A 27,392-nucleotide genomic window follows, 5' to 3' on the forward strand; every position below is an offset into this window, starting at 1 on the left:
CTAAACGTAGCTGAAAGTTCAATTAAGTTAAATGCAAATTAGTTATTTTTTTGTTTCCTTCAAAGAGGTGGGTCTATTTTAGAATATATATACATATATATATATATATATTTTTTAATTAGTTTATTTATTTTTGGCTGCTTTGGGTCTTCATTGCTGTGCATGGGCTTTCTCTACTTGCAGTGAGTGGGGGATACTCCTCGTTGCGGTGTGCTGGCTTCTCATTGCAGTGGCTTCTCTTGTTGTGGAGCACGGGCTCTGGGCGCACGGGCTTCAGTAGTTGTGGCATGCAGGCTCAGTAGTTGTGGCACATGGGCTTAGTTACTCTGTGGCATGTGGGATCTTCCCGGACCAGGGCTCGAACCCATGTCCCCTGCATTGGCAGGCAGATTCTTAACCACTGCACCACCAGGGAAGTCCCAAATTCTTAACACTTTTGATCAAGGAGCCCCACATTTTAATTTTTCACCGGGCCCTACAAAGCTATATCGCTGGTTCTGCTGGCAGTATAAAGGCTAGGTAGAAAACACATGAGTCCCTCCTAATGTCTCAAGTGAGTTCTCAATAATTATTAGAGTCTACCTGAATTTCCTACCTATATCTCTAATGGGAATATTAAAATCTGACTAGACTTCAAGTTACTGACCAAAGCACCTTTGATCAAGCAGCATCTTTTTTGAACAGTACCCATGCAAAAAAATGGGAATGGGCTTGAGAATACTTTTTTGCATATTTAATATTTCTTTGTTGACCATCAATAATGTAAGACTTTGGAACATCAGTGCCTGCATATAGTAAATGATCTAACTGCTTGTTATGATTATTATTAGTCAATTATTATTATCATTTAGTATCTTGGCTCTCTGTGCAGCTTCTAGAGAAGACTTGAAATGCTTCAAAAGACATTCTTTGACAGATACTAAATTTGGAACATAATTGCAAAGAGATTATTTTCTAAGCGATCATTATAGTTTTCCAATTTGGTCCTCATTTCAGTAGCACAAATACCACCTGGCCTGATACAGGTGGTCTAGCCCTCTGAGCCAATTTAATATCACACACACAGATTCCGAACTTTTAGGCTTTCTGACCTTGTCTTTCAAACTTCCTTAAAAGTCCTAATGGGCACAATTATATGTTGGATCTAGTACTTAATTTGGGGGAGCCATTCTCAAGGATCTAGTGTTTGATCTAGTCTTTGGATGGACTGGCTAATTCTCTAGGGTTTTCATAGAGAAGAGCAAATTGGAAATTTTGATAATTCTGTTGATACCTATCAATTTCTATTTCCTACTCCCTTATAACTATACAGTTATAAAAGGAAAATTAGGACATAGAAGACAATACAGGTGATTCATAATATTTCTCTTTGATAATAGCAAAGGTGCAAATATTTCCCAAGTGTGGTTCCTATTTAATAAAAAGGTGTAGGGAAAAAACCCAAACTATCTCTGCTACAGAGCTTGGTTATTCCGCAATCAATATCAACTGGAAGGGTCAGGATACATTCCACTTACATTTCTAACATTGCTAATGAATCAGGTGTCTTAAAATAAAAATGTAAAGAACTGGGAAACATACAGGAAGAGGCTCATGCTAAAACCATACTCAAAAGTAGCCACTCTGTTTTATGTAAATTCTAGAGAGTTCAAGTAAAGACTAATAACAGTCACACATGCACACGTGCAATTCTCTATAAAGATATTTATAATGTTTGTTGTGGACTCACTCCACCCTTAGAAGATAAAAGGCTTTCATAAGAGCACACATTCTGGGTCTCTCAGGACATTGCCCACGCACAAGGTAGAATAGGAGACACATGGTTTCGGTATTCTTCATGTAGAAGCCTCAGTTTACCTGTGCCTACAGTGAGGCAGGGAGAGTGTGAATGAAGGGGATTTGGTCTTGGACTTGTATCAAGCTGGGAGTGCCATTAGCATTTTTTGCTGCCATAGCAACCCGTATTATCTCGAACTTATCACTCTGTACTGTAATTGTCTCTTTAATTACTTCCCTGACTGGACTGTAAACTACTTAAGGACAAGAATCATATTTTGTTTGCCCTCATTTTCCATCTACATAGTGGCTTGCACATTAATGGAGCACACACTTTTGCCTGTAGGTCTTTTCATCCCTTAAAACTTGCCTTTTTTTCCAAGGTAGACTTACAGAGGAGGTAGATTCATCTAAATCCAAGGACTGCAATGAACAGTCCCCTAAATGAATTTCAGTTTAAATCCCCTAAATGAATTTCAGTTTAAATCTGCTGGGATATATTTGCCTGCACCTGACCAATTCTTCATTGATTAGCACATTAATAGCTCATATTTATATGACTATGATCAAAGTCATTAACATACACCTGATTCTGCCTAATTTTTAATATAACTTTACTGGTATAAATAAATACTTGAACAACGACATCAAATCACCATAAAGAGGGGAAAGCTTTCATCTAAATGTGTAACCAGATTGGCTAATTAACATTCTAATTTAAGAGACTGTGGCATAAACATCTCCCTTGGAATTGATTCAAGCTAGTCAAGCTGAAAGATAAAGCAAATGTTCACATTATAAGTATCTTTAAATGTTTTTACTCTATTCTCTATTCCATTTAAAATTTTCATTGACCTGTGACATTTACAGCCTGGGAAGCCACCACTTTATGGTTCTACTATTTTTTTTAACTACCAACTTTTGCAGAGAAAGTATGTAGATATTCTCACAAAAACTGGGACCTGCACACGGTCTCTAGATAAGAAGCAAAGTAATGTAAGGATTAAGAGCATAGCCTCTAGAGCCAGACTGTCTGGACTGGGGTCCTGGTTCTGCCACATGCTAACCACCTCAGTTTTCTTCATCTGTGAAATGGGCATAGTAATATCTACCTTGCAGGGCTGTCATAGGAATAAAATTAGTTACCATATTTAAAGTATTTAAAATGGTGCCTGGCACATTTTAAACCATATACCTTCATGTGTTTAGGGTGGGAAGAAAAACTGTGAAATGTAGCTGCTTAGAGAAAGCAACTATCCTTGTAATTGGAATGAAATTTGAATGCGATGAAATTATTAGAGCCTGTAGATGAGATCTACAAGAAAGGTAAGCATGTAGGTTGCTAACTGTTGGGCACTGCCAGAATCATTCCTCACAAAGTATTAGGAAGTTTCTAAAACTTGTAAAGATGTGTGCTGGTAAGAAGAGGTGATTTATGGGATTCTGTGGAGAATGCAAAAGTGGCTTATTCTAATAAAAATAAAATGATTTGAGTTTTACTTAGAAACAGTGCAAGAAAAATTCAGAAATCCCTACAAGCTTCTCTTGTTTTGACAATTCATTTATTGCCTTCTCTAATATTTAGAATTTTGCGGCCTTGTTGCTGTCAGATTTTTAATAAATAAAGGTAAGCAATATTTGTTACGATAAACCAAGTGTGTCTTGGTTTTAAAAGATGTACTTGTTTTCGTAAATGTCATTTGTGAAATGAGTCCCATTATTAATTATCTTGGAAGCCCTAGGCAAGATTTGAAATTTGCTCTCATGTGGTGACATTTTAAAATGAATTTTAAAATGAGTTTATTAATTTAACTATTTACACAAATAAAAAATTTGTTTTAAAAAATGTTCTAAAAATATTTACATGGTAACTTGTTAATTCATTTCTATGTTGATAATTTGTATTCAATTGAACCATAACCAGCCACAAATATTCTTCAAATCTGTAATATTCATGTGGATATTTATGTTACTTCTTTATTCCTTTGGAATAAGAGTTAAGGTTTGGAAAGTTGATTTCCACTGGGCCTCCAGAATTTCAAAAGATCCCAAATGGCTGCCTGTCGGCAAATAGGCCCCCTTGGTTGGTACAAGTGGCTGCTTACCAAGCCTACTGTTTTTCTTCTTATTAGTATTCTGTGAGTGAACAAGGCTGGCTGGAAGCAAGATTGAGAAGTTGGCAATTTGTCCGTTTTTCCTTCTGTTGCTTTGTAACACACTACCCTTAAGAAATGTGGATACTCAAATTTTCTCTCTTCTTAAAAATTCCTCTTTAGAAAAGACCAGAAAAAAATATATTCTCAAAGCAGTATAGATAAGTAATAAAATGGTAGTAACTTCCCTCAGGGTCAAAGTCTCTTTGGTTTCAAGGCCCAGAATGGAATTCTAAATGTGGAATTCCAGGGATTGGTGAGAACAACAGAGTAGGTTTGAGGGAGGAGCTTTTCTGGCAACATCATGTGGTCACATCTCTTGTTGGCCTGTTATCCTCGCTCTAGCTCTGAGCTTCTTGATTTTGTTTATTCTTCTGAGTGGGTCTTCCCCTTTCTCCTAGACTAGGTCTCATTCCTATTTTGAAAGGACTTGCCACGGCGAATCAGAGGCTCGAATCTAAGCTTCTCCATTATTGTCTTTCTCCCAGTAGGGATGTCTAATGCTAAGGGCCTTTTGTTTGTATTGCAATGAATTGAAACTAAGGGATCTGGCTAGTCTAATGTTAGCATCATCTAGGCAAATCATATAGAAGTTAATTTTCTACCCTGCTTGAATTGTTGTTTTCATTGTTTCATTTCTCTAATCTATTTTTATTTCTGCAGAGAGCCTGAAACTCATTTTATTGAATAAGCCTACCAACTCAAAATGATCTCACTTGCCAGGCATGTCAGTCAAATTTGTCTCTCACCAGGGTGGGATTGGTCCTTCTCTCCCTGCCTTTGTGTACCCGTTTCAAAGTGGTGGGCTCTCTGGATGAGGGCCTTCTCCATTTCATGAGTGCTGCTTTTTAGAAAGAGATGCAAGGGCAGCTGTGCTTCTCTCTGAGAACTTCCATGTAAGCTCTGAAGGCCTGTTTATCTTCATTTTAGGAATGGCAAGTCTTTAGAAGAGATGGAGCCATAATTTCTCAAGGGATCAGAAAAAGACTGCCCCATGGGCCTCACTTCCCATCCTGACCATGGGGTTGACATGTTAGGTGTCACACAGTGCCACAGGCCTCAAAGAACAGGGAGGAGGATGTAACTTTTATATTTCTCTGGCTTCAGATCTAATGCTGGGGCCTTAATTTCCAGGCTAAAATATGTAGTCTCTGAAAGTGAATAGGCAGTTGTTAATTTTGAGGCCTAGATTTAGAACATATTCCTGAGGTCTTCTTTTCCCAATTCTTTAACACCTATTCCTGGTATTTAGCACTCTCCACATCAGGGCTATATATCAATATAATTTAGTCTTCCTTCTCTAGGTATAAACTTATCTGAACCAAACTTTTTTGGCCATATAAATATCAGTTTAAACTGAACATGGATTTAAGGAGATTTCGTTACCTTTGATTGTTACTAATCTTGATTCATGGAAAGAACTATTGAGCTTGAAAGGTTTGATTTCTCAGAAGCAGTCATGTTCTTAATAAATTTAATTAAAGGCTGTTAACTTTGTTGTGTATGATGACAATTTTCTCCTCTATTAGAGGGAAAACCAAGTTTATGACACAGATTTTCTTTATTCACAGCAAAAGATTGAGGTATGAAGTATGCTTCTTATTTCCTCTATTTATTGTAGCTGGTTCTTTTCTAACCCTCTGAGGTACAAAAAAAGCCATTGGATTTATTATATCATGCTTCACAAAGGTAGATTGGTCATGCTTAAAAGTTTAGATATGTGAAATAAAATTGTGACTGAAGCAAAACAAATGAGAGGTAAACTATTTACACATAATTCAATACTTTCTCTTCCCTCCATATGTTGCAAATCGTCTGTACTGTTTTATAGTTCAGATGAGCTTCTTTATGAATCACATGAGATGACTGGAAAAAAAAAGTCTGACCTTTCAGAAAGTTCCATGATTCTAACATATTAGAAATTCCTTACCCTAAAACTGGTGTAAAAATAAAACATATGTTATAGTAATATTTTTGCTGCACTTTCCATTGTTTACCTCAGCAGGTGATTTTGAGTAAGGCTGGAAATCATTTTCTGAGATTCCTTTTTCCAACAGGAAAAGTAATACTCTAGTTTGCAGCTCAATCATTATCCTACCGAGTAATTTTGCTCGAAGTCCTGCCCTAATCAGTGTGCATATACTTGATCATATATGATGTTTGAGAGAGTATATAAAAGTGGTAGAAAACAGTCTATTTTCAGTTAGATTACCCTATAGTTTTATGCAGGGATGATATTTAAAATACAGAAAATTAATAAAGCATAAGCACCAATAAATTAGAATGGAAGTCTTTGAGAAGAGTTGGGTGGGTCCTGCAGTTTCTTTCTTAGCCAGGCATTAACCCTTTAGTTCCTGAAATGTGGGAGGTCTAGGGAATCCTGAGAGAAAGGGCTGGTACAGGGATGGGGATCACGGTGGAATTCAACTCAGAGCTGCAGCTATTGACCAACTTGTATATTTCAGTATTTGATCAATGGTTCTCTGTACCTGTGTGTACCAGCTGAACATTATTAGCCTTGTAAATACATAATTAAAAAGCAGTGAGGGTGTCAGTGCCCTAAAATATAAGGAATGTAAGTGCTATATTTTATTGAAATTTAGGAGCAAAATATCACATGTATTTTAAAGTTGCTGAAATAATATGTTCAATAAAATAATTATGAGCCTTAAAGTATCGGGGTAATTTGGAAGCTTTTTATGCTTTCGACCCAAAAGACATACTATATTTATATTGATTTTATGAAATCTAAAGACTTTAGTTCTGATTTTATAAAATCTAAAGACTTAAGAATAAATGTAGACCAATTCCCTTAATTTATCCATGAATCTGAGGACCGTGGCCATTGTCTTCCACAGTTAGTGACCATGGTGAGACCTGAAACTAGGACTCAGACTTGATCTCTTTCCTTTATACCTCAGGACTTCTCCCTTTCCCTAATAGCAGCAGTGGAAACCGGCAGGAGTGAGGTCGATGGCTTTTCCAAACAAAACCAAAAAAAGGGATATGAGAAGCTGAGTATCCTGGCAGTCAGTAGGCATTTATTGAGCACCTAAAAGATGTTTTTTTGTAGAGATACAAAACAAAAAACAACCTTCCTTCATTAAATATGCAGAATAGCAGGAATATGTAGCCATACTAACTGGGTTTGGATCCCAACTCTTCTCCCTACCTGTTCTGAGGCCTTAAGCAAGTTACTTCTTGTGCCTCATTTCCCGGTGTAGGATAATAATAGCTACCTCGTTGTGTTATGAGGATGAAAGTAATATACGTGTAGAGCACATAGGAAGTACCTGACACATAGTAAAGCTTGCTATTACTATTGATCATGGTTTTATGCACTCTGCTAGACATCAATAAGGCACGCCCAGGACTCTGGCTGGATACAGAAACAGGCACGCCAGACAGAATAGATAAGCCTCACCATGGAGATCAAATAAGTGCCAAGAAGCAGGGTAATGGAGCAAAGGGAAAGTGTCCAGAGCCACCTTCTAAGAAAGTACGGGCTGTGAATTGCTTATGAAGAGGGGACAATTCACATGTCAGGTATGGTGTGAGCAAAAGAATGGAAAGCAAGAATGACCACCATGTGGTCAGGAATCCATGGAATTGCTGGGCTGGATCGGGAGGTGTTGCTACTGGGTGTTAAGAAGTAATGAGTTTAGCAGTAGGAGGTGGTGGAAAATCTTGGAAAGTTGTCAAAATCCTCGAGAATTCCTCTAAGTGTGTGACATGCTCTCTGGACTCAACTTCTTCTTTTCGGCTTGTAAGGCCCACAGGAAGTGCTCTTCAGAATAAATTGGGAGGAGGAAGAACTATGCAAAATACCTCGCACTTAGCACTAAATCAGTATTAATTCCTTTTTCCCTTCAGAGACTGAAAGGTTACTTTAATAAAGGGGAGGGATTAAATTAACGTAGATGTTTAACTCTTGTACAGATAAACATTCTAATTTATCCATCTGAAATCTTCTGGCTGAAGCGTTTGCGTTTAGAGTTTCCCTTACTCATCCGCCTCGCCCGGGCCGCAGCAACCGACAGGCAAAGCCGGGAGAAAAGGCGAGAGGTAGAAGAGCGCTCCACGCATGCGTTAGAAGCCTCCCCAACTACCCCGCGGCGTCTTTTCTTGGAACAAAACTAGCGCGGAGCCGCGGAGCTCCGCAGTTTGCGTAGACTCGAATTTCCTATTGCTCTCACGGTCCGTGTGGAATCCACGAATGGTGCAGTTCCGCTACGCAAGTTGCGTTATTCGAAGTGAATGGCTGGGTGGTGAGTGTACGCCCAGAGCGTAACACCCATAGGCGGACGGGGTGCGGCTGCGCAAGGACCTGAGTAGGCCGTGTACGCCGCTAGCGTAGCGTGGTGTCTGACGCTCGGGTCTCCGCGACGCAGTTGGCGCAGCCGGCTTTGGTGAATACACGATTTAGTGCAGCCGGGGTTTGGTACCGAGCGGAGAGGAGATGCACACGGCACTCGAGTGTGAGGTAACTATAAAACCCCGATTTGTTTACATTCCCTCCCCCAGAACCGGCCCCATGCGCGGCGGAGACTGCGAGTCCCGGGACAGCGGGGTGGGGGTAGAAAGGGAGGCAAGGACCGGGGAGTCGGGGCTGAGTCCCTCGGGGATCCGGGCGCTGGGCTTCCCGCAGCTGCTGCTGGCGGCGGCGGCGGCGGCGAGCCGGGCAGAGTGCGCGGTGGGCTGCGCGTGGGGTGCCGCCGCTTCTCGTGTGCGCTCTGGGCTGCCGCGGGGTTAGTGGCCGGGCAGCCTCCGCCCCGCGTGCGGGACCCGCGCCCCACTTAGCCCCCTGCTGAGGCTGGGGGCCGCTCGGAGTGTGGGGGCAGTGACCACTGGGCAGAAGGTGGCGGTTGGGGGGCTGCGCGCGGGCGGCCTGGGGGCCGAGGGTGGCGTCGCCGCCGGAGGCGGGGACGCGGTGGCCCGAGGGTGGGAGGATCCGCAGTCCGGTCTCGGCGGCGAACACCCCCGATTCTTCCTCTCGCGTGGTCCTCTGCGGTGTATCACGGTGACCCCGGGATGGAGCCTGGGCGCCGCTGTTCCGGCCCCGGTAGGCTAACGGACGGTGGCGCCTGTGCTCCTACAGCGGGAGGCCTCGTGGGAGCTTGCTTTCTCCCCGACCAACCGAAAAGCCGAGGCGGGGCGCGGGGGAGTTAATATTGAAGCCAGCTGGGGTCCCTGGAGCTGAGGGCTCGGGTTGGGCTGGGGCTGGGTCGGAGGGGGAGTTCGGGTGGGCCGGGAGGTGGCGCGGCAGCCCAGGCTTTGTTCCTGAAAGCTCTTTGGCGGAGAGCGATGGGGGGCCCTGCTGCGGCAGTACGTCGGGGAACCTTCGCGGCCCCCTCCCCGGGTCTAGGGATCTGCTCAACTCCTTGCTTCTCCCTTGGGACCCCTGAGTGCCCAGGCTAAGAAGGGGGCCTGGTGAGGGCGCAGGCGACGTGACGTTGGAGGTCTTCCTGTGGCTTCTGTAAAGAACTGTTCACGTGGGAGCCTGTCCACATGGGCTGTCTTTATGAGCTGGGCAGGAGGAAGAAGCAGGCTCCGCAGCCCTCAGTTGGGGGGGTCCTTCACTCAAGTCCCTGTTTTAAGTAATAAAGAGTGACATTAAAGCACATAACTTAAAAAGAAGATGGTAGGTTATACTGTGTGTTTTTTTTTTTTTTTTTAACTTTCATTTAACGTCTTTTACGCTGTTCAGTTCTCTAGTTTTACCTTGGAACTGAGTCATTCTTGGAGCAAAACAAGCATGTGACAAGTTGGCATTTCATTTGTGTGGGTTTTTTTTTTTTTTTTTTTGGATGGGTATCTAAATTCTACATAATTAAGAACAAGCAAGTAATACATGGGAAAAGCTGGAGATTTAGAATGTAGTTGATTGTAGTAATGCAGTTGAAAGCCTTAAGACTTGTGTACTGTTTTTTGTTAGGACTTAAAATTCTACAAATTTTAAGTATCTTGAGGCAGTCTCTTGCTCTAGACTTTGGGGTCCACACCAGACATTTTACATCCCTACATGTGCTGAGTACTCCCATAGGAGAGAGAAATAGGTAGTATCAACGATGAGTGATTTGAAGAAAAGAAAATAATAATGTACTGGAGGGACTTTTAAACTTTTTTGTATCATGAAACTCAGAATGATGAGTTTAAATGTATGGAATACATAGGATTACAAGAGAAACCAGTTGTATTGAAATATAATTACCAAAATGTTAAATATTTATGATGAAGTAATTCATGCTTTAGTAAAGCATTAAATATCAAGAGTAATGGCAGGTCTAATGACTAATTTCAAACTAGTGAGGACTGTAAATGATCTTTATAGGATTTAATTTGAATGATTTATATTAATAGTGTCAGGTGCTGCATATTACCGTGCTTTTTGCCTACATTTATAACTGACGGGATAACTAAATTTCAGAGATCAATTAAAATTAGATACATCTTTCTTCCGTATCCAAATTCACAAACCTGAATTCTTTACACAGCCCCCTGGTTAAGAACCCCTGTGTAAGAATGACTTTGTGCTACTTTAAAAGAAGTGGTTAACTATGAGGTGACATCGATAATATATTGCATGATAACCTTTACTTACTCTTCATGTTAATTTGTGTTCTACTAACAGATAGCTTAAAAGCCAACACAGTTCTTCCCCTTTTTTGAGCATTTGATTTGAAGTACTTGTAGGAGGCCTCAAGTCTGGTATGCAGGTACTAGTCTAGGGGGTGTTTTTGTTTTGTTTTTAAACAGATTTATGTAGAATACAGGGTATAGGTATTATAACAAGGGAAATTATTCAACAACAGGAATGATCATTTGCTTTTAATTAAAGCGAATTTACGTTGTTACTATTCTATTCCCCACCTCTCCCCCACTTCCTCTACCCCCAGTTTTGGCTGTTATTGGAATGAATGTACAGGTTTGGAGTGAGACTTAAGGTTCAAAACTGACCCATTATTAACTAGTGGGGTTACCTTGAGCAAGTTGCTTTATCTTAATCTTTTATCTGTGAACTTGAAGTACTAGAAAAACCTACCTCATGGGTTTACTGTGACCTTGAAATGACATAATGAACTAAAGGGCTACAGATAATTCATTTTACCTTCTTTTCTGCATACAGACGTTTCAGTTCTTCATTGGTGGTTGAAGGACTACTTTCTGTCTTGATTCCAGAATGAGGTTTAATGGTCTCTACTAGGCCATTGCGGGGATACAATTATCTTGCTGTTGTTATTCATATGTAATGCATAGAATTTTTTCTGCTTTTGCATTTTCTAACTTATAATTACATACATATATCTTGTTTTCCCTGCCAGACTAAATTCCTTGAGGGACACACACTCCACAGCTTTTTGTCACATAATGCTCGTTACACCTTATTCAGTGAATGTGCAAAGCTTGGTTGTCAAGCTCTTTAATCGAGTTAAAAATGTTAAATGAGTGATACAAAATTTAAATTCAGTATTACCCAAGGAAATATTAATACTTTGGATTTTGATACGTCAGCCCTTGTCTGTGTAGTGGTTACCTCAAGAATGGAAAGGCTCATTTTTTAAAAATTTTATATCGAAAGGACTTTTATCATGAGTGCACTTTAAACGTATTCATAAGAGGCAAAAGAAAGTACACAGTAGGAGATGGAAAAGAAGTGCAGGTAATCAAAACAGAAAGCTAGTTTTTTTCCCTTATAACCCTATAAAGTCATCTTTCATTATAAGTGTAATTCTCATTAAAAATATACTAACTTTAGCTTTTAAGTTTACAAGTTAGAAGAGTGCTCAGTTTGTCCCAACAGTTTGATGCTGCCCCCTAGTGTTTGATTCCCCTTGAAGTTTTCATGCGCTTACCTTCTTCATCTTCACCTTTTCCTAAAACAAGGCTATTTAAGTTACAATTAGATTCCTTAGTGCTATTTATCTAGTCTACCTTGAGATTTCCTCCAGCTGGTTAGTGTTACTAATAAGAGTCATTTTGAACTGGTTAACTTTGATTGCTTTTAACCCTAGTTTTCTGAATGGGGGTGAGTTTGGGTGGAGGTAGAACAGTATAAGGCCAAGTTTCCTTGCAAGTTATGTTGGGGGGGGGTTTCAAACAGGAAGAGGGCTATATATTAAATGTGTATCTTTGAGGTTAGCTTTGCATACGAATAGGAGCAATTACTTCAGTCTGGGCTGCTTCTGGCTTAATTTAGTCCCATATAACTTTGTGTTGTCTCCACTGTACTGAAAATGTTAAAATCACGTGGTGAGCTTTTTTTTTTTACGTTCAAGTGTTTTGGAACTTTGACTTTTATAGAACGATTTTTGAAAAAATAGAGCCTCAAGGACCTGTAATAACCACAAGATTTCCCGTAGTCATTTATGTAAACTCAAGATTTCAAATTATATCAGTTATCAATATTCCAAACTCCTTTTTTATTTTCATTATTTTCCTTTTTTTTCATTATTTTCTAAGTATAAGTTTTGTGACTAGACCACACAATGACTTTTAGGTTTTTCCAAAATAAGCAAATATATTCTTGACAAATATTTACTACAATCAGAATATTCAAAAGTGTGTTCAGTAGGTATGAAGGCAATTTTCAGCTGAAATTGTAAAGCTTTAAATAACAATAGCATTATTGAAATTATTTCCAACTGCTTAAGAGACCACACTTTTAATGTTCAGAACACAATTTATTGTCATAGCACATAATAGCACAATGTGTCATAGCACATTGTCATAGCACTATAAAAAAATAGTGTCAGATTCTATTATCAGAACATAAGGTTTTCTTTTTTTGTTGTTGCCAGATATAAGGATTGGATATTTAATAGACTTTTAATGTTAAAAGATGTTATTAGAATGGCGTGGTGGTTACAGGTTTGTAAGTATAGGGATAAAATCTAAAATCTTTTTCAAGTAGTGTTTCAATTATTTTCATTAGGAGTTAGTGGTAGATGATTTTGTAATTTTATAGTTTACATTTACCCATTATATTGTATATTTTACTGTTGAAAGAGAAGGTATCAGGTAATTGTTCTTGCGTTAACATTTCTAACAACGGTGTTTACCCTTAATGTGTACACTGTTTTGGGGGACCATCCATCCCATTCAGAAAAGAGGTTTTTGGGGATTAGAAAAGTGAATCAGAATGTTGTCGGAAATATCTTTATCTTATTAATATAAGATTATATGCTTTCATAAGACCCAGAAGTATTGTTATTAGAATTACTGTGAAGTACTGTGTGAAAGAGTTATTTTTAATGCTCTAGTAAGTATCGAAGACTTGTCAGTCAGTGATCACTTGAGTTTTTGCATTTGTTTTCATTCATAGAGAAGCAGAAAATTAAATCGCCTTCAGTTGCAGTAACAAGGTCACAAATACATATATCCCACTGCCCTGTTGCTTTAATGTCTGTAAATAAAAAATCATTTCAGATGTGCCTTCGTGCCTCTAAACTTTTTTCTGAATTCACTTTATATATTCTGTGAATGTTTGAGTTTTACAATCGTGGTTTCCCCTATAGTTGTCTGTTGAATTGGTTAAGTTTTTAAAAATGTATAGATTAAGTCAGGGGTCAGCAAGCTATGGCCATGGGCCAAATCAGTCTGCTTTTCTAAATTAAGTATTGATGGAACACAGCTTCCTTGTACATTTATATATATTGTATATTGCTGCTTTGTACCATAATGGCAGAATTGAGTAGGTGCCACAGAGACTACTGCCCGCAAAACCTAAAATATTAAATATCTGACCCTTTTAAGTCAGCCAACTCCTGGATCCAGTTCTTAATATTCTGTCCTTATTTGATGTGTTGCTGCTTTTAAAATACTTACATTTTCCTACTACCTATATGAGTAAGATACTTTACTAGAAAAGCATTCAAATCTAAATGAATGGGTAATAATGTGAGTTCTCAGGTATTCTTCACCTAAATAGTGTAGAAGCTTTCGTCCCTCCCTCTTGACATTTTCCTCTATAGGAGGAATAGCACTTTTATTTATGATGCTTGGAGTTGGAATGTGGCCTTCAACCTTGAGTTACTACCTAACTCTATCACTGTTTCTACTACTTCTTATGTAGTGTCTCTCACAGTTTACCTTCTCTAATTTAAAAGGTGACTGTGTCTTCCTTGTACCTACTTCAGAGTAGAAAATGTTTCATTTTTTTAACATCTTTATTGGAGTATAATTGCTTTACAATGGTGTGTTAGTTTCTGCTTTATAACAAAGTGAATCAGTTATACATATATACATATGTTCCCATATCTCTTCCCTCTTGCATCTCCCTCCCTCCCACGCTCCCTATCCCACCCCTCTAGGTGGCCACAAAGCACCGAGCTGATCTCCCTGTGCTATGCGGTTGCTTCCCACTAGCTATTTTACGTTTAGTAGTGTATATATGTCCATGCCACTCTCTCACTTTGTCACAGCTTACCCTTCCCCCTCCCCATATCCTCAAGTCCATTCTCTAGTAGATCTGTGTCTTTATTCCCATCTTGCCACTAGGTTCTTCATGACCTTTTTTTTTTTCCCTTAGATTCCATATATATGTGTTAGCATACTGTATTTGTTTTTCTCTTTCTGACTTACTTCACTCTGTATGACAGACTCTAACTCCATCCACCTCACTACAAATAACTCCATTTCGTTTCTTTTTATGGCTGAGTACTATTCCATTGTATACATGTGCCACATCTTCTTTATCCATTCATCCGATGATGGACACTTAGGTTGCTTCCATGTCCTGGCTATGTTTCATATTTTTTATGCCTTCTCCTTGCCCCTTCCTCCTGTCCCCTTTCCTCCTTTTTCCTCTCCTCCCACTCCCCTCATAAAGCAATTCATGATTGCATGTTTACAGGCCTGTGAACAAGTGTTTTGGTATAATTCTTCTTAGTGCACCTTTGCTGAAGATGAATCATTACTTTATTCTGTTTACATGTGAAGAAGTATACTTTGTGCTATGTTGTAGAAGAACATAGCCTCTTGATGAAGGGGGCTGTGGAAAGATTGATTTATGTACCTTATCAAGATATATAGAATAAAATATTATTTATTATTACATTGTAAATCAGTGAGATCAGTAAAACTATAATATTAGAAAAATATTTTATGTAATTATGTAATATTTAATTATTACATTATTGTATATACTTACAGAGAACAATTAGATATTACGTATTGTATATAATATATATCATAAAGCAACACGATCATGTTTTCTATTCCCATGGACCTTTTTTAATGTAGAATTTCAGCTGACTTCATAACTTGTTAATGATTAGAACATATATTTTAAGATTTTTGTTTTAAATTGGCATACTCTAGTTTTTAAAATAAAGTGAATAATTTGATATATATAACCAGTGTAAATAAAAAGTTTATTTTCAAGAAAATAATCATCAATTTTAAAAAACTGAAGGAAACCAAGTAGCTACAAATCAAATCACTGAAAATTTTAAGAAAGTGTTGTTTAAGTTCACTGTAAATACAGTATTATATAATACATAATGTAATTTATGATTTATAAAAAAATGTTAAAGCTTTTCCCCTGAAGATTTCTGCCTAAACACAAGTACTTCAAAGTTTTACTGAGGCTAAAACGTAAACTTCCTTAGTTAACAGATACAAGACTATTGTTTGTTAGTTCAGTGGATGTTTTATTTTCCCTAAAAAAGAAATGGATGTTAGGGGTCATGTTAATTTTAATTATTGCTTTTTTTTCAAAGAAGAAAATATATATTAAATATAGGGAGAAAAAACTTCTTAAATTTAGAAGTCATAAAGAAATTGCAAAAGATGTTCATGGGTTTCAGTGCATGTACGTGAAAACGTCTGTACGTGAAAGGGAAAACATTGTAATCAAAGTAAAAAGGCATTAGACAGCATTGCAGATGTTTTCTGCGGAAAATATGACCAAGCCATGTTATGTAAAAGCTCATGTATGTTTATAAAAATATTGACACACCAGGAATAATTTGAAAATATAAATAAGGTAATTTTACCTGTTCCAAAATTAATAATACCAACTACTAATGAGAATACTATGATCGTACTGCTGGTGGCAGTATAACCAAACTTAATTTCTCTAGAAAACAATTTGGAAGTATGTAACAAGACCTGAAAAGTATTCATACTTTTGTGGTCTTTCCCCACAAACATCTTGGACTTACCCAAGCCAGTAACTAAAAATAATAGCACAAATTGAAATTAAAATGATTACATATTGTGATTAAAACCCTGTAAACAAATGCTTGTGAAAATCTTGAAACTGTAATTCATTTTCTTCCACATGTGACATTATGTGATTTTGTTCAACAGAAACTTTTTTTAAGATTTATAATTGCTGACTTTTATTTTTAGTTTTTTCAAAGTTATGCATGAATACAGTTTAAAGAATTAAATAGTTCTGTGAAGTTTTTAGGGAAAAGAAAAATCAGTCTCCTGCCTGGCTTCTTTTACATTCTGCCTAGAGGGATAAGGAACTCCTTTAGTTTCTTTAATTATTTTGCTTTTCACTGCCATGTCTCCAACATGTTCATAACTTGCTGATTTTCAGTTTTAGTCATTGTCTGCTTCGGATTTAGCACTCTTTCCATCTCTCCATGTACTCATTTCCTATACCTCAGTTTTTCAGTGCAATTGTATTGAATAATTTTGGTTTAGAACAGTATTTAGTGTTATATTTTTATGACTGTGAATGTTATTTACAATTGAGTCATTGTAATAAACTGTTACTTTTCCTGCACAACTTTTTCTTCCCCCCTCTGGCATTAATAATTTTTTTTTCTTTTTCAATGTATCTGTATATTACAAAATCTACTGCAGTCTGTGTATCTGAGTGTGATTCTATTAAGAAAGAGAATGTGCCTTAAGAAGACTATGTTTATATAATTTATGTCGTTTTCATTATGTTGGACAAAGTTGAACTTGATAATAAAGATGGATTGATACTTGATAATGAATTGGTTGTTTGCTAGTAAAAATTAAGTAGCTTTGACACTTGAACTATACTTTTGTAAGATTCTGCTAAATGGCAGAACTGAATCATTTAACTTTGTTCAAATAACTGTACGGACAGCTAAAATTAAACAGAGAGGAAGCTTCCCGGGTGGGAAGAGGTAGTCTGTGTTGTCAGCAGCGTCAAAAAGCTGTTACTGTTACGAAAATATTGCCCTGGGGACTTCCCTGGTGGTCCAGTGGTTAAGACTCCAAGCTTCCAATGCAAGGGGCGCGGGTTCCACCCATGGTCAGGGAGCTAAGATCCCACATGCCATGCTGTGTGCCCAAAAAAAAAAAAAAAAAAATATTGCCCTGGACATTCTGTGATTTTTTTTTTTTTTTTTTCCTAACCTAATGGAAAGGAGAGATCAAGCTGGCAGTGCTTATGAATGGCAAGCGGGTACAAAATCAGGGTCGTGTAACAGTGACAAGATGCTGAAAAAGGAAAACAAAGGAAGAGTGAAGATGAATGGAGTCATAAAGATTTAAGGCAGTGGCAGTAACTATTCTTAGAATGAAGGCAACTGAGGGGTGATGGGTCGAAAGAGAATACAGCTCTGCAAGTTGAAGGGAGAAGGCATGTGTGTCTAATTCAGGTCCTAAGGTTAGTGCTCTGTCTTTAAGTCCTCTTTGTGATTACATGTTGTATAGGTTTACATGCATTTGTAGTGGAAAGAGGTTGAAGCTTATTTATTGAAAGGGTAACTAAAATTACAAACATTTTAGTAGCTTCAAAAGACCTCCCAATATTTTGTGACTGATAAAAGTATCCCACCTCATGCATTTACTAATCTCAGATGTTCTTTGTATTCACAAGCAGCAAAACAGACACAGGAATATCATACGTGGCTTTCTACATTATAGTTCCAGACTCCTTGTAATGAAAGCTTGAAAAGCAGAGACTTCAGATAATTTTTTTTTGAATTTTATTTTTTTATACAGCAGGTTCTTATTATCCATTTTATACATATTAGTGTACATATGTCAATCCAAATCTCCCAATTCATCCCACCATCACCACCACCACCCCCCTGCCGCTTTCCATACGTTTGTTCTCTACATCTGTGTCTCTATTTCTGCCCTGCAAACCGGTTCGTCTGTACCATTTTTCTAGGTTCCACATATATGCATTAATACACGATATTTGTTTTTCTGACTTATTTCACTCTGTATGACAGTCTCTAGATCCATCCACATCTCTGCAAATGACCCAATTTTGTTCCTTTTTATGGCTGAGTAATATTCCATTGTATATATGTACCACATCTTCTTTATCCATTCATCTGTCAATGGGCATTTAGGTTGCTTCCGTGACCTGGCTGTTGTAAATAGTGCTGCAGTGAACATTGGGGTGCATGTGTCTTTTTGAATTATGGTTTTCTCTGGGTATATGCCCAGTAGTGGGATAGCTGGGTCATATGGTAATTCTATTTTTAGTTTTTTAAGGAACCTCCATACTGTTCTGCACAGTGTCTGTATCAATTTACATTCCCACCAACAGTGCAAGAGGGTTCCCTTTTCTCCACACCCTCTCCAGCATTTGTTGTCTGTAGATTTTCTGATGATGCCCATTCTAACTGGTGTGAGGTGATACCTCATTGTAGTTTTGATTTGCATTTCTCTAATAATTAGTGATGTTGAGCATCTTTTCATGTGCTTCTTGGCCATCTGTATGTCTTCTTTGGAGAAATGTCTATTTAGGTCTTCTGCCCATTTTTGGTTTGCGTTGTTTGTTTTTTTTAATATTGAGCTGCATGAGCTGTTTATATATTTTGGAGATTAATCCTTTGCTGATTCATTTGCAAATATTTTCTTCCATTCTGAGGGTTGTCTTTTTGTCTTGTTTGTAGTTTCCTTTGCTTGGCCAAAGCTTTTAAGTTTCATTCACAGTTTCAATTTCAGTGCTTGTGACTGGTCTGTTTATATTTTCTGTTTCTTCATGGTTCAGTCTTGGGAGGTTGTGCTTTTTTAAGAATTTGTCCATTTCTTCCAGGTTGTCCATTTTATTGGGATATAGTTGCTTGTAGTAATCTCTCATGATCCTTTGTTTTTCTGCAGTGTCCGTTGTTACTTCTCCTTTTTCATTTCTAATTCTATTGATTTCAGTCTTCTCCCTTTTTTTCTTAATGAGTCTGGCTAGTGGTTTATCAATTTTGTTTGTCCTCTTAAAGAACCAGCTTTTAGTTTTATTGATCTTAGCTATTGTTTCCTTCATTTCTTTTTCATTTATTTCTGATCTGATCTTTATGATTTCTTTCCTTCTGCTAACTTTGGGGTTTTTTTGTTTTTCTTTTTCTAATTGCTTTAGGTGTAAGGTTAGGTTGTTTATTTGAGATGTTTCTTGTTTCTTGAGGTAGGATTCTAGTGCTATAAACTTCCCTCTTAGAACTGCTTTTGCTGCATCCCATAGGTTTTGGGTCGTCGTGTTTTCATTGTCATTTGTTTCTAGGTATTTTTTGATTTCCTCTATGATTTCTTCAGTGATCTCTTTGTTATTGTTTAGCCTCTATGTGTCTGTACTTTTTACAGGCCTTTTCCTGTAATTCATATCTATTCTCATAGCATTGTGGTCAGAAAAGATACTTGATATGATTTCAATTTTCTTAAATTTACCAAGGCTTGATATGTGACCCAAGATATGATCTATACTGGAGAATGTTCCATGAGCACTTGAGAAGAAAGTGTATTCTGTTGTTTTTGGATGGAATGTCCTATAGATCAATTAAGTCCATCTTGTTTAATGTATCATTTAAAGCTTGTGTTTCCTTATTTATTTTCATTTTGGATGATCTGTCCATTGGTGAAAGTGGGGTGTTCAAGTCCCCTACTATGATTGTGTTACTGTCAATTTCCCCTTTTATGGCTATTAGCATTTGCTTTAAGCGTTGAGGTGCTCCTATGTTGGGTGCATAAATATTTACAGTTATTATATCTTATTCTTGGATTGATCATTATGTAGTGTCCTTTGTCTCTTGGAATAGTCTTTATTTTAAAGTCTATTTTGTCTGATATGAGAATTGCTACTCCAGCTTTCTTTTGATTTCCATTTGCATGGAATATCTTTTTCCATCCCTTCGCTTTCAGTCTGTATGTGTCCCTAGGTCTGAAGTGGGTCTCTTGTAGACAGCATATATACGGGTCTTGTTTTTGTATCCATTCAGCCAGTCTATGTCTTTTGGTTGGAGCATTTAATCCATTTACATTTAAGGTAGTTATTGATATGTGTGTTCCTATTACCATTTTCTTAATTGTTTTGGGTTTGTTATTGTAGATCTTTTCCTTGTCTTGTGTTTCCTGCCTAGAGAAATTCCTTAAGGATTTGTTGTAAAGCTGGTTTGGTGGTGTTGAATTTCTCTTAGTATTTGCTTGTCTGTAAAGGTTTTAATTTCTCCATCGAATCTGAATGAGATCCTTGCTGGGTAGAGTAATGGTTGTAGGTTTTTCTCTTTCATCACTTTAAATATGTCCTGCCACTCCTTTCTGGCTTGCAGAGTTTCTGCTGAGAGATCAGCTGTTAACCTTATTGGGATTCCCTTGTATGTTATTTGTTGCTTTTCCCTTGCTGCTTTTAATATTTTTTCTTTGTATTTAATTTTTGATAGTTTGATTAATACTTGTCTTGGCGTGTTTCTCCTTGAATTTATCCTGTATGGGAGTCTCTGTGCTTTCTGGCCTTGATTGACTATTTCCTTTCTCATTTTAGGGAAGTTTTCAACTATAATCTCTTCAAATATTTTCTCAGTCCCTTTCTTTTTCTCTTCTTCTTCTGGGACCCCTATAATTCGAATGTTGGTGCGTTTAATGTTGTCCCAGACGTCTCTGAGACCGTCCTCAATTCTTTTCATTCTTTTTTCTTTATTCTGCTCTGCAGTAGTTATTTCCACTATTTTATCTTTCAGGTCAGTAATCCATTCTTCTGTCTCAGTTCTTCTAGGTTCTTGTTAAACGTTTCTTTTATTTTCTCCATTCTGTTTCTAAGATTTTGGATCATCTTTACTATCATGACTGAATTCTTTTTCAGGTAGACTCCCTATTTTCTCTTCGTTTGTTTTGCCTGGTGGATTTTTGCCTTGCTCCTTCATCTGCTGTGTATTTCTCTGTCTTCTCATTTTGCTTAACTTACTGTGTTTGGGGTCTCCTTTTCGCAGGCTGCAGGTTCATAGTTCCCATTGTTTTTGGTGTTGGCCCCCAGTGGGTAAGGTTGGTTTAGTGGGTTGTGTAGGCTTCCTGGTGGAGGGGACTGATGCCTGTGTTCTGGTGGATGAGGCTGGATCTTGTCTTTCTGGTGGGCAGAACTGCGTCTGGTGGTGTGTTTTGGGGTGTCTGTGAACTTATTATGATAAGGCACCCTGTCTGCTAATGGGTGGGGTTGTGTTCTTGTCTTGCTAGTTGTTTGGCATAGGATGTCCAGCACTGTAGCTTGCTGGTCGTTGAGTGGAGCTGGGTCTTAGCGTTGAGATGGAGATCTCTGGGAGAGCTTGTGCCATTTGATATTATGTGGGGTTGGGAGGTTTCTGGTGGACCAGTGTCCTGAAGTCGGCTCTCCCATCTCAGAGGCTCAGGCCTGACACCCAGCAAGAGCACCAAGACCCTGTCAGCCACCTGGCTCAGAAGAAAAGGGAGAAAATAAATAAATAAATAAATAAATAAATAAAATAACAAAGTTATTAAAATAAAAAAGGTTTAAAATATATTTAAAAATAAAAAAATTAAAGAGTAAAAAAAAAAAAAAACAGGAAGGAAAGAGAGAGCAACCAAACCAAGAAACAAATTCACTAATGATAACAAACGCTAAAAAGTATACTAAAAAAAAAAAAAATTGGACAGACAGAACCCTAGGACAAATGGTAAAAGCAAATCTATACAGACAAAATTACCCAAAGAAGCATACACATATACACAACAGGAGAAAAAGGAAAAAATATATGTATATAAAAAGAAAAAAAAGAGAAGAGAGCATCCAAATCAATAAAGAAATCTACCAATGATAATAAGCTCTAAATACTAACCTAAGATAAACATAACACCAGAAACAAATTAGATGCAGAAAGCAAACCCCAAGTCTACAGTTGCTCCCAAAGTCCACCGCCTCAATTTTGGGATGATTCGTTGTCTCTTAAGGTATTCCACAGTTGCAGGGTCCATCAGTTTGATTGTGGAGATCCAATCCTCTGCTCCTGAGGCTGCTGGGAGAGATTTCCCTTTCTCTTCTTTGTTCACACACCTCCTGGGCTTCAGCTTTGGATTTGGCCTCGCCTTTGCGTGTAGGTCACCTGAGGGCGTCTCTTCCAGGCCCAGACAGGATGGGGTTAAAGGAGCAGCTGATTAGGGGGCTCTGGCTCACTCAGGCCAGGGGAGGGAGGGGTACTGAATTTGGGGCGAGCCTATGGCGGCAGAGTCCGGCGTGACGTTGTAACAGCCTGAGGCCTGACGTGTGTTCTCTTGGGGAAGTTGTCCCTGGATCATGGGACCCTGGGAGTGGCGGGCTGCACAGGCTCCCGGGAGGGGAGGTGTGGATAGTGACCTGTGCTTGCACACAGGCTTCTTGGTGGCTGCAGTAGCAGCCTTAGTGTCTCATGCCTATCTCTGGTGTCCGCGCTGATAGCCACGGCTCGAGCCCATCTCTGGAGTTCGTTTAGGCTGTGCTCTGAATCCCCTCTCCTCGTGCACCCTGAAACAATGTTCTCTTGCCTCTTAGGCAGTTCCAGACATTTTCCTGGACTCCCTCCCAACTACCTGTGGCGCACTAGTTCCCTTCAGTCTGTGTTCACGCAGCCAACCTCAGTCCTCTCTCTGAGATCTGACCTCTGAAGCCCGAGCCTCAGCTCCCAGCCACCACCTGCTCCGGCGGGTGAGCAGACAAGCCTCTCAGGCTGGTGAGTGCTGGTCAGCACCGATCCTCTGTGTGGGAATCTGTCCGCTTTGCCCTCTACACCCCTATTGCTGCACTCTCCTCTGTGACTCCAAAGCTTCCCCCCGACCCACCCACCGTCTCCGCCAGTGTGTGGAAGCCTTTCCTCCTCCACAGCTCCCTCCCAGAGGTGCAGGTCCTGTCCCTATTCTTTCATCTCTGTTTTTTCTTTTTTCTTTTGCACTACCCAGGTATGTGGGGAGTTTCTTGCCTTTTGGGAAGTTTGAGGTCTTCTGCCAGGTTCCATAGGTGTTCTGTAGGAGCTGTTCCACATGTAGATGTATTTTTGATGTATTTGTGGGGAGGAAGGTGATCACATCTTACTCCTCTGCCATCTTGAAGCTATCCCCCTAATTTCTTTCTTTTACATGTAGCTGTCCAGTTTTCCCAGCACCACTTATTGAAGAGGCTGTCTTTTCTCCATTGTATGTTTTTGCCTTCTTTGTCGTAAATTAGGTGCCCATATGTGTGTGGGTGTATCTCTGGGCATTCTGTCCTGTACCATTGATCTATATTTCTGTTTTTGTGCCAGTACCATACTGTCTTGATTACTGTAGCTTTATGGTATAGTTTGAAGTTGGGTAGCCTGATTCCTCCATTTTTCTTTCTTAAGATTGCTTTGGCTATTCGGGGTCTATTGTGTTTCTGTTTGTTCTAATTCTGTGAAGAATACCATTGGTAGTTTGATAGGGATTGCATTGAATCTGTAGATTGCTTTGGGTAGTATAGTCATTTTCATAATATTGATTTTTCCAATCCAAGAACATGGTATATTTCTCCATCTGTTTTTGTCAGCTTTGATTTCTTTCATGAGTGTTTTATAGTTTTCTGAGTACAGATCTTTCACCTCCTTAGGCAGGTTTATTCCTAGGTATCTTATTCTTTTTGTTGCAGTGGTAAATGGGAATGTTTCCTTAATTTCTCTTTCTGATTTTTCATTGTTAGTGTATAGGAATGCCAGATTTCTTTGCATTAATTTTGGATCCTGCAACCTTACCAAATGCATTGATTAGTTCTAGTAGTTTTCTGGTGGCATCTTTAGGATTTTCTCTGTATAGTATCATGTCATTGGCAAACAGTGACAGTTTTACCTTTTCTTTTCCAATTTGTATTACTTTTATTTCTTTTTTTTCTCTGATTGCTGTGGCTAGGACTTCCAAAAGTATGTTGAATAAGAGTGGCGAGAGTAGACATCCTTGTCTTGTTCCTGATATTAGTGGAAGTGCTTTCAGCTTTTCACCATTGAGTATGATGCTTGCTGTGGGTTTGTCATATATGGCCTTTATTATGTTAAGGTAGGTTCCCTCTGTGCCCACTTTTTGGAGAGTTTTTATCATAAGTGGGTGTTGAATTTTGTCGAAAGCCTTTTCTGCATCTATTGAGATGATCACATGGTTTTTCTCCTTCAGTTTGTTAATATGGATTATCACATTGATTGATTTGGGTATATTGAAGAATCCTTGCATTCCTGGTATAAACACCACTTGATCAGGGTGTATGATCCTTTAATGTGCTGTTGGATTCTATTTGCTAGTATTTTGTTCAGGATTTTTGCATCTATGTTCGTCAGTGATAGTAGTCTATAATATTCTTTTTTTGTGATATCTTTTTCTGGTTTTGGTATCAGGGTGATGGTGGCTTCATAGAATGAGTTTGGGAGTGTTTCTCCCTCTGCAATTTTTTGGAAGCGTTTGAGAAGGATAGGTGTTAGCTCTTCTCTAAATGTTTGATAGAATTTGCCTGTGAAGCCATCTGGTCCTGGAGTTTTGTTTGCTGGAAGATTTTTAATTACAGTTTCAATTTCATTACTTGTGATAGGTCTGTTGATATTTTCTAATTCATCCTGGTTCAGTCTTGGAAAATTGTACCTTTCCAAGAATTTGTCCATTTCTTCGTGGTTGTCCATTTCACTGGCATATAGTTGTTTGTAGTAGTCTCTTATAATCCTTTGTATTTCTACAGTGTCAGTTGTGATTTCTCCTTTTTCATTTCTAATCTTGTTGATTTGCGTCCTCTCCCTTTTTTTCTTGATGAGTCTGGCTACGGGTTTATCAATTTTATCTTCTCAAAGAACCAGCTCTTAGTTTTATTGATCTTTGCTATTGTTTTCTTCATTTCTATTTCATTTATTTCTGCTCTGATCTTTATGATTTCTTTCCTTTTACTCACTTTGAGTTTTCTTTGTTCATCTTTCTCTAGCTGTTTTAAGTGTAGTGTTAGATTGTTTATTTGAGATTTTTCTTGTTTTTTGAGGTGAGAGTGAATTGCTATAAACTTCCCTCTTAGAACTGGTTTTGCTGTGTGCCATAGGTTTTTGGTTGTCATGTTTTGATTGTCATTTGTTTCTATGTATTTTTTAATTTCTTCTTTGATTTCTTCAGTGATCTCTTGGTTATTTAGTAACGTACTTTTTGGCCTCCATGTAGTTGGGTTTTTTTTTTTTTTTTAAATATTTATTTATTTATTTATTTATGGCTGTGTTGGGTCTTCGTTTCTGTGCGAGGGCTTTCTCTAGTTGTGGCGAGCGGGGGCCACTCTTCATTGCGGTGCGTGGGCCTCTCACTGTTGTGGCCTCTCTTGTTGCGGAGCACAGGCTCCAGATGCACAGGCTCAATAGTTGTGGCTCACGGGCCCAGTTGCTCCGCGGCATGTGGGATCTTCCCAGACCAGGGCTCGAACCCGTGTCCCCTGTATTGGCAGGCAGATTCTCAACCACTGCGCCACCAGGGAAGCCCATGTAGTTGGGTTTTTTTACAGTTTTTTCCTGTAATTGATTTCCAGTCTCATAGCTTTGTGGTCAGAAAAGATGCTTGTTACGATTTCAATTTTCTTAAATTTTCCAAGGCTTGATTTGTGACCCAAGATGTGATCTATCCTGGAGAATGTTCCATGTGCACTTGGGAAGAAAGTATATTCTGCCACTTTTGGGTGGAATGTTCTATAAATATCAATTAGATCTATCTGGTCTATTATGTCATTTAAAGCTTGTGTTTCCTTATTTATTTTCTGTTTGGATGATCTGTTTATTGATGTAAGTGGGTTGTTAAAGTCCCTTACTGTTATTGTGTTACTGTCAATTTCTCCTTCGTGGTTGTTAGCATTTGCCTTATGTATTGAGGTGCTCCTATGTTGGGTGCATAAACATTTATAATTGTTATATCTTCTTGTTGGATTGATCCTTTTTTTAACAATTTTTATTTATTTATTTATTTATTTTATTTATTTTTTTAAAAATTTCCCTACATATATTTTTTTAAATTATTTATTTATTTATTTATTTATGGCTGTGTTAGGTCTTCGTTTCTGTACGAGGGCTTTTCTCTAGTTGCAGCAAGCGGGGGTCACTCTTCATCGCGGTGCGCTGGCCTCTCACTATCCTGGCCTCTCTTGTTGCGGAGCACAGGCTCCAGACGTGCAGGCTCAGTAATTGTGGCTCACGGGCCTAGTTGCTCCGCGGTATGTGGGATCCTCCCAGACGAGGGCTTGAACCCGTGTTGCCTGCATTGGCAGGCAGATTCTCAACCACTGCGCCACCAGGGAAGCCTTATTTATTTATTTATTTATTTATTTATTTATTTATTTATTTATTATTTATTTATTTATTGCTGTGTTGGGTCTTCGTTTCTGTGTGAGGGCTTTCTCTAGTTGTGGCAAGCGGGGGCCACTCTTCATCGCGGTGCACGGGCCTCTCACTATCACGGCCTCTCTTGTTGCGGAGCACAGGCTCCAGACGCACAGGCTCAGTAATTGTGGCTCACGGGCCCAGCTGCTCTGCGGCATGTGGGATCTTCCCAGACCAGGGCTCGAACCCGTGTCCCCTGCATTGGCAGGCAGATTCTCAACCACTGCGCCACCAGGGAAGCCCGGATTGATCCTTTGATCATTATGTAGTGTCCCTCCTTATCTCTTGTAACAGTCTTTATTTTAAAGTCTATTTTATCTCATATGACTAGTGCTACTACAGCTTTCTTTTGATTTCCATTTGCATGGAATATCTTTTTCCATCCCTTCAGTTCAGGCTGTATGTGTTTCTAGGTCTGAAGTGGGTCTCTTGTAGACAGCATATATATGGGTCTTGTTTTTGTATCCATTCAGCCAGTCTGTGTCTTTTGGTTGGGGCATTTAATCCATTTACACTCAAGGTTATTATTGATATGTATGTTCCTATTACCGTTTTCTTAATTGTTTTGGGATTGTTTTTGTGGGTCTTTTTCTTCTCTTGTGTTTTCCACCTAGAGAAGTTTCTTCATCATTTGTTGTAAAGCTGGTTTGGTGGTGCTGAATTCTCTCTTAGCTTTTGCTTGTCTGAAAAGCTTTTGACTTCTGCATCAAATCTGAATGAGATCCATGCTGCGTGCAGGCGGGAAGGGAGTGGCAGGATATACTTAAAGTGTTGGACTGTTTTTAAGAGGGAAATAAACTTGCTTGTTTCTTAAGCCACTGCTCTTTGAGAGAAGTCTGTTTACAATAGCTGCTTAGTCTATGCTGACAAATGCATACTTCATCCAAATGATTCTTTGGCACACACCTGCTATATAGCTGTTTTAAACTAAAGTTGC

General features: G+C 38.7%; 1 protein-coding gene across 7 annotated transcripts in view; it reads left to right on the top strand.

Annotated features, from left to right (window-relative positions):
- The window catches only part of SLC39A10 (solute carrier family 39 member 10), a 98,943-nt gene that overhangs the window by 23,905 nt on the left and 47,646 nt on the right, over positions 1-27,392 (top strand). For 3 of the 7 annotated variants that reach the window (XM_082467031.1, XM_082467036.1, XM_082467037.1), the window contains exon 1: positions 847-8,412. The exons of 2 other annotated variants lie outside the window; for them this stretch is intronic. The gene's annotated coding sequence lies outside the window, so the exon portion shown is untranslated. Of the gene's footprint in view, positions 1-846; positions 8,413-8,466; positions 9,571-17,284; positions 17,527-27,392 lie in introns of those variants that run through there. 2 more of the 7 variants (XM_082467032.1, XM_082467035.1) reach the window with 2 other exon arrangements.

The sequence above is a fragment of the Balaenoptera physalus genome (genome assembly GCF_965194825.1).
Source record: "Balaenoptera physalus genome assembly, chromosome: 6".
In the NCBI taxonomy this organism is placed as follows: domain Eukaryota; kingdom Metazoa; phylum Chordata; class Mammalia; order Artiodactyla; family Balaenopteridae; genus Balaenoptera; species Balaenoptera physalus.